Source organism: Rhea pennata, chromosome 3, assembly GCF_028389875.1.
Source record: "Rhea pennata isolate bPtePen1 chromosome 3, bPtePen1.pri, whole genome shotgun sequence".
NCBI lineage: Eukaryota > Metazoa > Chordata > Aves > Rheiformes > Rheidae > Rhea > Rhea pennata.
The window spans coordinates 48,247,112-48,256,313 of NC_084665.1; the positions used below are offsets into that span (position 1 = coordinate 48,247,112).

General features: G+C 44.5%; 1 long non-coding RNA gene across 4 annotated transcripts; it reads right to left on the reverse strand.

Moving 5' to 3' along the window:
• Window positions 1–228: 228 nt before the first annotated feature.
• LOC134138505 (uncharacterized) lies at window positions 229–8,885 on the reverse strand. 4 transcript variants are annotated; one of them, XR_009957911.1, is made up of 3 exons: window positions 8,179–8,885; window positions 7,600–7,681; window positions 229–6,659 (listed from the first exon to the last, which is right to left on the reverse strand). It is a non-coding gene; the product is annotated as an uncharacterized LOC134138505 (long non-coding RNA). The 4 variants fall into 4 exon arrangements; XR_009957912.1 differs by having other exon boundaries at window positions 229–6,706; XR_009957910.1 differs by having other exon boundaries at window positions 1,792–2,839; window positions 7,988–8,885.
• Between the last annotated feature and the right edge of the window lie 317 nt (window positions 8,886–9,202).

Consider the following 9,202-nt stretch of genomic DNA (forward strand, 5'->3'; position numbering starts at 1 on the left):
TGCGGTAGCAACTCAGTACCAAGGGAAAACAAATTCCTGGAATTTGTTCTCCTCGGAGAGATGTTCTCCCTGCCAAGCTGGCCATAGCTGTGGGTGAAGTCTCAACAGTGAGGCCTGGCCTTTGGTGGACTTTCAGCAGCTAGATGGTGGACCTTCCATGTGCTAGATGGGGAAGGTGAGGATGCTGGGTAGGCTGTGGAGGAGCTTGAAGGGAAAGAACATAAGCAGTGTCTTTGGAGCATATTCTTTAATAGCAATAACAGTGGTTTATGACCTGATCATAATATCCAAGGGCTGCTACTGAATCTCTGCATGCATCTTTCTTGCCCTTTTCAACTAACACAGATTCTGCTGATTGACTGATTCCCCCAATTCTTACATCAAAATGACCCCCCTTTTCACCAGTAAATGAGTGACAGACTGTGACCTTCACCTCCTGGTTCTTTTCCTTCTCCTTTCTGCCATTTCTTTTCTTGTTTCAGGAACTCTTGTCATTTTGAACTACAATAATGCTCTTCACAGTGATCTCTATGAGCTCTCCAAACATCTCTTCTTTGATCTCTAATTAGTGAGATGCTGGATGGCAGTGAACACATTTCCCTGAGGATTTGCACATTACAAGGGTAGAATCCATAAGGCGAGAAAAACAACAAGTAATTGTGTAATGCTCAGTTTTCCAGTATAGCAAAGAAAAAGCTTCTTTCGCTCCTCAGGCTGTTTGCCACAGCCATTTTGAGGATCGTTTCCACTGCCTGCTTTCTATAGGAGACTGTGGAGATGGTAAGTTTGTTTCTAGCTTTCATCTTGTATCAAATCTCCCTGGTTCATGGATCTAACATCTGGTGGTATCTCCACAGTATTTCCACTGTACTTCATCTACCATGGGAGGGTGATTCCTTCAGATTAAGTATGTAACAACCATCCTGGGGCAAGGCCCAAGATAAGAGTTAGAGGGGAAGCTGATGAGCCCAGCCTGGTGATTGTGTTTGCACTTTTGCAACTCATTCGGGTGTTGGAGGGTGTGTTCCCCAGTCATGTGAGGAAACAGCAAAGAAAATACCTATTTGCAAAGGTGAAGGGGAGGTCAACAAGATGAGCATTGCCATTATTTGCTAGAATGGAGCCTCCCAATGTTCTCTACAGACAAATACAGATACTAATCTGGGAAGCTAAGAAAAGATAGCCATGACCCTGTGGATACAGAAATATGCTAAAACATTTTGTGCTTCTTAAACTCCATTTCAAATTCCTACAAACAGACTAAAATTTCACTATGGTGAGTAGTTATGGGACTGCTAAGGCATAGTATACTATTCATGTTTTGAAAAATTCTGCCTACATGTACTTGATATACTACTGTCATATACCCAACATAATCTCTTTCTCTCACTGCCAGGCACATAAGGCAGATACCTGTCATCACCAACCACTTTTATCCTGGGCCAGTCCCTTTCAGATGTTCCAGCTGCTGACTTGCAATGTTGCGGCTTAACTCATTATTCTGTTTCCTAGCATTCCTTGGGGTCACTGTCTCTTCTTTCTTCTTCATGCTGAAAGAAGGCTTGTTTAAGGACCTAGTTATCTGGCACTCTCAAAACATGGCCAAGGTCAATCTGTCTTCTTCCCTGTACTGTTTGTATAGCTGTGGGTAATCACGCGGGTGCTGAAATCTCAGCATTCCTTATGTTCTCTGACTGCTTTATGACCACTGTCCCCTGCAGGCATCCACACTGAAAGCACTTTGACTTTGCAGGGATAGAGATATTCTTCCAAGACTTCAACTCGTACAGCTGTATGTCTAATGTATTTTTAATAAGGATGGCTCAAAAGAGCTTACAGAGAAGCTTAGTATTGATGCTGAAGACAAGTATTCCTGTCATGGAAACAGAGGAAATGTTCCACCCATTTTGATCTCATATCATTAGACCAGTGAATAGAGATGTGTATGTCATATATAGGTATCCTGAAAAGCCCCCTGCTTCAAGCTCACTCTGTGTTGTATTACCATTACATAGCCCACAGGAAAATTAGAAACCATTAATAAAGTCTTTAACATTAAAAGCGTTAAGATTAAAATCTGGTTATTACAGTTTTCTAAACAATTATTTATTCTCTAGGATTTGTTGATACAAATAAACAGATTTTCCTGGAGGACAGAGAAATTAAATGGGGTTGCAAATGCCCGTATCAAACTTTTACTAGTTTGCTGTCCTGGGCCTTTGCACTATGACAGAGCTATAAAATGTTCAGTCAGTAATGAACATAGTTTCGTAACAATATCATTTTTCTAGGCTGGAGCTGGCCACACAGTGCAGCACACAGGGAGAACAAGGTCAAAATTTTGGAGACACATGGTGAAGTAACAGACTATGTCCAGGTCACAGCATTGGCGTGTAGCTTCAGCACAGAAGTTTTCCACCTTACTGTGCTCAGCATCTTCAAGGTCAAACACATGACATGGAATTATATTCTTAGATTAGTATCTCTTGACAGAGTTATCTCCAGCTCATTGTCAAGAGACAGAGTTTGGAAAGCTACTGTCCATCATCTATTTGTGTTCAAATTCTTTGTCTTGATGCAACTTTGTAAGGGAAGAGAATTCATCCTTCTACGAGGCCCAACATAAAAGTCTTGGGTTTTATGCCTGGATTCAACACATCTTTGCCTTTCTCCAGAGAATGACAGGTAAAACATGTTGGTGCGATACCAAGACATTGTTCCTAGAGTGGACAGAGTTTGCTCTGTTCTTAGACTTCCTGGAGCATCTGGATACAAAAAGGCAGAACCAACTCTTCATTTGCATTTAAACAAGGAGGAAACCTGGTCAGCGCTGGTCTACCTGGAGCAGAAGAAACCTGGGTGAAAGCAGCAGGTAGATGTGGGGGAAGGTATAAAGCTGTGTGGGATGGTAGATGAAAGACCACCAACACGCTTGGGAGCAGAGGCATGCACACAAACAATTCTTCAACATAAACTCCTTCCTTGTAAAATTTCTTATGGCTCAATAGGAATAAATCATGTAGAAGAAGTCCAGTACAAATAGCTGGTGCAAATGTAACTATCTTTACACCAAGGCAATCAGATTTACTGTAGTGTAAATAGCTCACATAGCTGATCCCCCAATCTAACAAAAAGCAATAGGTGGCTCCTCAGCTCTGCGCTGGGGAAGGGGTCTACCAAGTGGAGTGGTGAGTCACCTACAGAGAGAAACACAGTCTGACAAGTCAAAGACGGTTCTTGAAACCTGCAGTACCAGCAGAGTGCAAGCTCAGGGGACACCTGTTATCTCCATTTTTTCCTATAATCACAAACATAGCCACTACACATGCATCAGCCTCTAATGCTAGTGTTGCAGAAGACAGAGCGTTTTGCACTTAGGTATGTAGGAGGGATGGGTATTTAGTTTGTTTCCTTATCCCACAGAACCAGGGAAGTTCTTTGTTGTGGTTTGGAGTCTGTCGCTGGGAGTGGTTAATATGAGGTGTGCATGATAACTTATGGGAAGAAGGTTCCTCTAACCTGTCATTTCTTGTGTGGGTGTGTTTTGCCCTGAAGCAGCCTTAACTGTTTTTTAACAGAACTTTTTGGTGGGAATTGTTGGGAAAGTGTTTCGCTGTTATAACTATCTGAGCCTTGCTGTGTTTTTTTGGCCCTACCTATACCACAGCATAAAATATTCTGTATACTGGGAATTCTCAAGCCTTGATAGTCATCTCAATGGTGTTCAATTTAAACAGAATTATTCCTGATTTACATTGGCAGAAATGAGTATTTTCCATATATAGTGTTATTTTACCTCTCTCAGATGTACACAGCAACATAATTCTGAGACTCCTTTATACAGAGGGTTAACTGCAGATGCATCAGATATTAAATCTTTTGCTAACAGTCATTCCCCCAAACCTGGGCATTAAGGAGGACTGAGAGGATGAAGGAGAATATGCATCTGGCACTGCTTAACCAGGGGGTACTGAAGACCATAAGTACTGAAGAGTGTCATCAAGTTCAGCAAGGTTCAGATTAGAGGCCTCGATATGTTTTAAAAAATTATGCAGATTATGCTGTTACATGATTTGATTTACCTGTTTCTGAAGCGTACTGCACCTTCAGGCTCCCTTGCTTAAGTGACCTCAGCTTTGAAAGTCCTATAGCTAAATGCAAGTATTTTTCTTCTTCTTCTTTTTTTTTTTTTTGTTTGTGTTTGCAGCTGTTATTCCATCAGCACCTTTTCCTAAATTACATTAAACCTTAGCTCAAGCCTGTACTTTCTCTGTGTTCTGCCATGATGGTAGAAAAGCCCAGAGTTTCATCAAGCTGATAATTCCCCTGCCTAATTGAGATAGCAAGAAATGTAAAGGATGATATCATATTAGGTATAACTTGCAAGGGGACCCAGGCACAGAGAGGGGCATGGAAGAGATGAAAGAGAAAGGTTAGTCTCTGCATTTCAGTTTTACTACGTGAAGGGTGTTGATGTTGCTGTAGATGCAGAATAAAGATATTCTCACCTTCAGTTCCTCCACAGCAATTCTTTCATGTGGTTGCCTCAATAAAATGAAATCTTTATGAAATAGCCAGCACACCCACCTAGACATAAGCCAGGCACTAAATGTTCATGTTTAGAAACAAACTTTCCCCGTGGGTACATTATTCATAGCCAGTCACTTGCCAGTTTTCTCTTGGAAGATATAAACTAAACATTAGGAAAAAAGGCAATGCACAGTTGTGGATGTTTTTTTCTTCAGCTGGATGTTGCAGCAACCTGGGAGGTTCTTTCTGTCCTTCTCTTTCACAATTATTTACCATTATTTAAACCTATGGTGCATTCCCAAAATCTCTGTGCCAACCCACTCAAAGGCTGCACCATAGCGTAATAACACTTGACAGGATCTTGCCACTTCTAAGAGAAGTCCCAAATTCAATGGACTGAAAAACATGTGTAGTTTTCAAATATTATTCCAGGAAAAGAGGAAATTATCCTCTTGATTCATGACTGCCAAAAGACTATGGGCATCTCTGTTGCCTGAGAAACATAACAGGTTGTTGTTATAACAACTAGAGACCAGCTGACTTCCCACTTCCTTTAGTCAACCAGCTGCAAAACTCCTCGCTCATGTAACAGTCTCAAACTGAACATCTGACCCCAGTTTATGCAACTCCCCTGTGACAGTTTCGTAAGCTTTTTGTCACTTCACCTCACTCAGTCATTTGTTGAAAGAATTCACAGTTACATTGTTTAATGTGAACATTTCAGTACGATAGGCTTATGCTTAAGCCCTCCATCTCCAAGACAACCTCATAACCCTGCTCTAAGAGTACACAGTGCCGTAAGACAAAAAGAAAACAAAAGGATTCAGAGAGATACTTCCATTTGGAATTATCCATAGTGTTATTGCTTTCACAGTGACTTTAACAGACATTCCCAGGCTATTTATTTAAACACGGGAGGGCATCCCAAAGATAGCATTTCTTGCTAAAGCTATAGAGGCACACAGTGTCCACAAAGAGAGCATCGTGACCTCTGCAGGTAAACCTGGAATGCTGTATTTTAAACATCTTTCAAAGAGCTACATTTAAAAGACTGAGGGCATGAAGACAGAGTGGTTTCATAGCTCTGCCAAAGCAGTTAGGCCCTACCTCTCTACAGCTCCCTTATTTGAAGTTGTAGGTGTTGAAGTAGCTTCACGAGTGCAGTCCTTGCGTTGGACCTGTCACCACTCCTGTTTGGCTGTGTCTGCTCTTACACAGTATCTAGCTGAGTTACACAGTATCTATCAGATTCAGGCTTTTCCAGAGAAAGAAAGATTCACTCTCCACTTTCCTGAGCATCATTTCAATGTGGTCTCTGCTGACACCAGAGCATCAGAACAAAAGCCTCACTTATGAACATTGTATGAGAGTGTTATTAATGGAGGTCCTTGCCCAGAGCAGCAGAACTCAGGAATATAATGAACGAAGAAGTTCCTGCCTCCTACACCTGTTGTTTTCAGTTGGTTTGCCCACTCAGAAAGGCACAGATGATATTTGGTCCACCTACTCCTGCTTCTTTCTCACAGCCATGAGCCTTGAAAAACATTCTTTTCCAAACGAAAGCTGAGTTACTGACCTTGTCCTGGGTTCTGGAGCACAGCCATACATAACCCATATGCAGTATCTCAAGGTGACCTTAAGTCTCTGAGGAAACCCTGTTTGTTTGTTGTTGGTTTGTTCGGGAGGTTTTTCTGCCCAACCCTAAAACCTTGCACTTCCTTTCTGTTAGCAACATTTATTCCTCCAAAATGTTGCTATTCTTCCTTTACGTATAGTAGTACGTGAAGATGTCATTCTCTTCAGACATAAAGGAAACAGAACTAAAATGGTGTGTTTGGGGGGGGAGGTAAAAAGGTCAGAAAGAAGAAAGGAGAAGATACTGCAAAAAATAAACCTGTTGCCAAAGTGGTGTAACACTACTGCATTTTAAAGTATTGTTTCAGAAAAGCATTTCTTATTCATGAAAACATCTCAGTGATGTCAAGCAAGACTTCAGGTATCTCTGGGTACATACAGAGTGTCACTGAGTCTAACAGAGATCAGCAGAAGATCAAATCCCCACTGTCCATGTCTGGCTGAAAATTCTCCACCACTGGGAAACATCTGAACACTGGTATTCTTTCACTCTCCTGCAACGTCAACAGAACCAAAACCATTCTGTTTTCTATCTAAATAGCTTCAGAGAACAGGGAAATATCACAGTAAAAAAAAAAATAAAAATAAAATAAAAGAAAAGAGAGAGAGAGAGAGAGAAAAGGTATGTTTCCAGAAGCTGCTTTGCATATCTTCCAAAACAAAAGGCCGTGCTTAAACAAGTGCTGCGATAACGCAGACACAAATTATTTCACGTTCTCATTGTTGCTACGTAGGATGCAGAAAGTTCCTCTGCAGCTGGCAACGCAGCAATCAAAACTGTTGCATAACTCAATATGCAGATCAGGCCTGAGGAAGTTCTGCCAGGATCCTCTTTGTACTCTGTTTTTTAATTGTGATTAACATCTGTTTTCTTATATTAGGGAATTGGAGAGTTTTATGCTAAATTTCTGAATAATTTTGAACACTGCATGACAGAATCATTTGTTCTAAATATGTAGAAGCATTAGGTTTTGGCAACTCCTGCTTTGCTGCAGAAGACTGTTTAAAGTGTTATGTCAAAGCTTTTCTCTCAAACTGCCTGGATTAGGTAATTTACTATCCTTCTGATGTTGTAATCTCTTGTCCTGCTGGATCTGTTGACAGATTCACCTGGTATTCAGGTTTGCTAACAGCTACCTTTTTTATTTGTTAAACATAAAGGCCTGAGTGAGGGTTGGTTTCTCTACTTTGTGAGAGCTCCTGAAAGTCAAGCTCTGCTGAAGGTTGGACTCCGCAGCATTTGCATCTCATGGCTGCAATTCTCTGGTTTCTAATAAGCTGCAAGTTCCACTCAAAACTTTTCCCCTAGTCAGGATGTTTATAATCACTCCTGGAGGCTCTTTCCCTCTGTCAAATCAGACTGACCAACTGACCAACAGATTAAAAAATTATTAAGGGTGGGGAGGAAGGACAGGCACACACATGCATACTCACACACAAAGGCAGTGAGCACTCTGCCTTTGTGCTCATATGGGCTTCGTTTCCTTGGGAATCCAGATACTACCACAGGCAACCACTGTGAACAAGAAATTAAATCTAATTAAAACAGCAATAAGGCTGATGACTTATAAGCAACACACTAATTTAACCTTTTCGTCTGAGGATTTGCAACATGCATTCCTTCTTTAAATTTGGTATGGGATGCATCAGGATGCACGTCTAGGAAAGCCAAACAGGAATAATTCAGCGGTAGAAGCAGACCTTCTGTAGCCTACCACTGTAAGAACTGAAGTGTCATCTAGTACCCTCTGTGCAGGGGGGCATTTACCATGTGCATCCCATGCCATAGGCTCAATCCCATATGTCTCCCATGAATACTCACATTAGTTCCCTAATAGAAAAATACAGTTTTTAGCAAGTCAGGCAAAATATAGACTGCAAATGACCCAGGCACAATGACTTGTACCAAGTAAGATCAGAAAAACAATTTTGGTGTCATCCCTTAGGGACAGTCCAGTGACGATAAGAAACAGCCAAGAGTCTCACAGTTCCCCCACACTGTCTTCTCCTGACCTTCAGGCTCTGGACCTCTAGTCTGCTGTGGCCATTGCTTCCCTTGTGTCAGCAGCTACCTCTGCTGCATCTCGGATTTCTTTTCCATGTCGCAGGTGGCTGTGCTATCCGATCTTTTGTAGTATAGTGAACGTCTCTGTTTTCCAGCTCATGTCTCACCCTCATCTCTGGCCTCCTTCACTTGATCTACTTCTCTTGTTGGAAGCCAGGGACCCTGTCCCAGGCGGGCGTTAAGCAGAGCGATGCAGCGCTCCACGCTTCAGTCCAGCTCACCTGGCGGGAAGGCAGCTCCTTGGCACGGCCGTGGGACGCCAAGGCAGCAAGGAGTGGGGAGGCGAGACGGAGGTGGGGAGAGGGCTGGGAGGAAAGGGAGCAGCGCCGGGGCGCCGTGTGGACAGCCAAGGGCCGGGAGCAGCCCGGGGCGCTGCCGCCTCCAGCGGGGGCGCCTCTTCCCGGGAGAAGGGGCTCAGCCCCTCTCCCCGCCCCCGCAGCCCGGCCTCTCCTGCCGCTGCCGCCGCGCCGCGTTTCGGGTCGCAGCGCCCCGGGCGGGCCGCGGGGGCCGCCAGCGGGCTCAGTCCCACTTCGCGCCACTCTCCGGTACTTCCTCCGACTTTTGCCACGGGAAGTGCCCGGCCCAACGCATCGCGCCCCCCCCTACTCGCGCGGGGCCGCGCGAGGGCCTCGCCCACGCGGGCACCGCCCGCGCCGCGCCTCCGGCGCCCACGCGGCAGCCCCGCCTGCTGGACTGCATTTCCCAGCATGCCTCGGCCGCGCGAGGCCCCCAACGGCGGAGCTTCAATGTAGCTGTCCCGAGAGCCGCCTGCTCGAAAAGGCGGCCCGGCTTTGGGCGCTACTCCGATTTCGCGGAGGAGGAAGGTCTCATATCACCTTCCGCGCCACCACAGCTCTTCCCCGCGCCTCTCCCTTCGCGGCCGCAGTGCCGGCGGGTGTCGCTGAGGCGGCGCCTTGCCGTGAGGCAGCCGCGCGGGGCGCCCGGCGGTGGCGCTGTAGGGGCGGGGCAGCG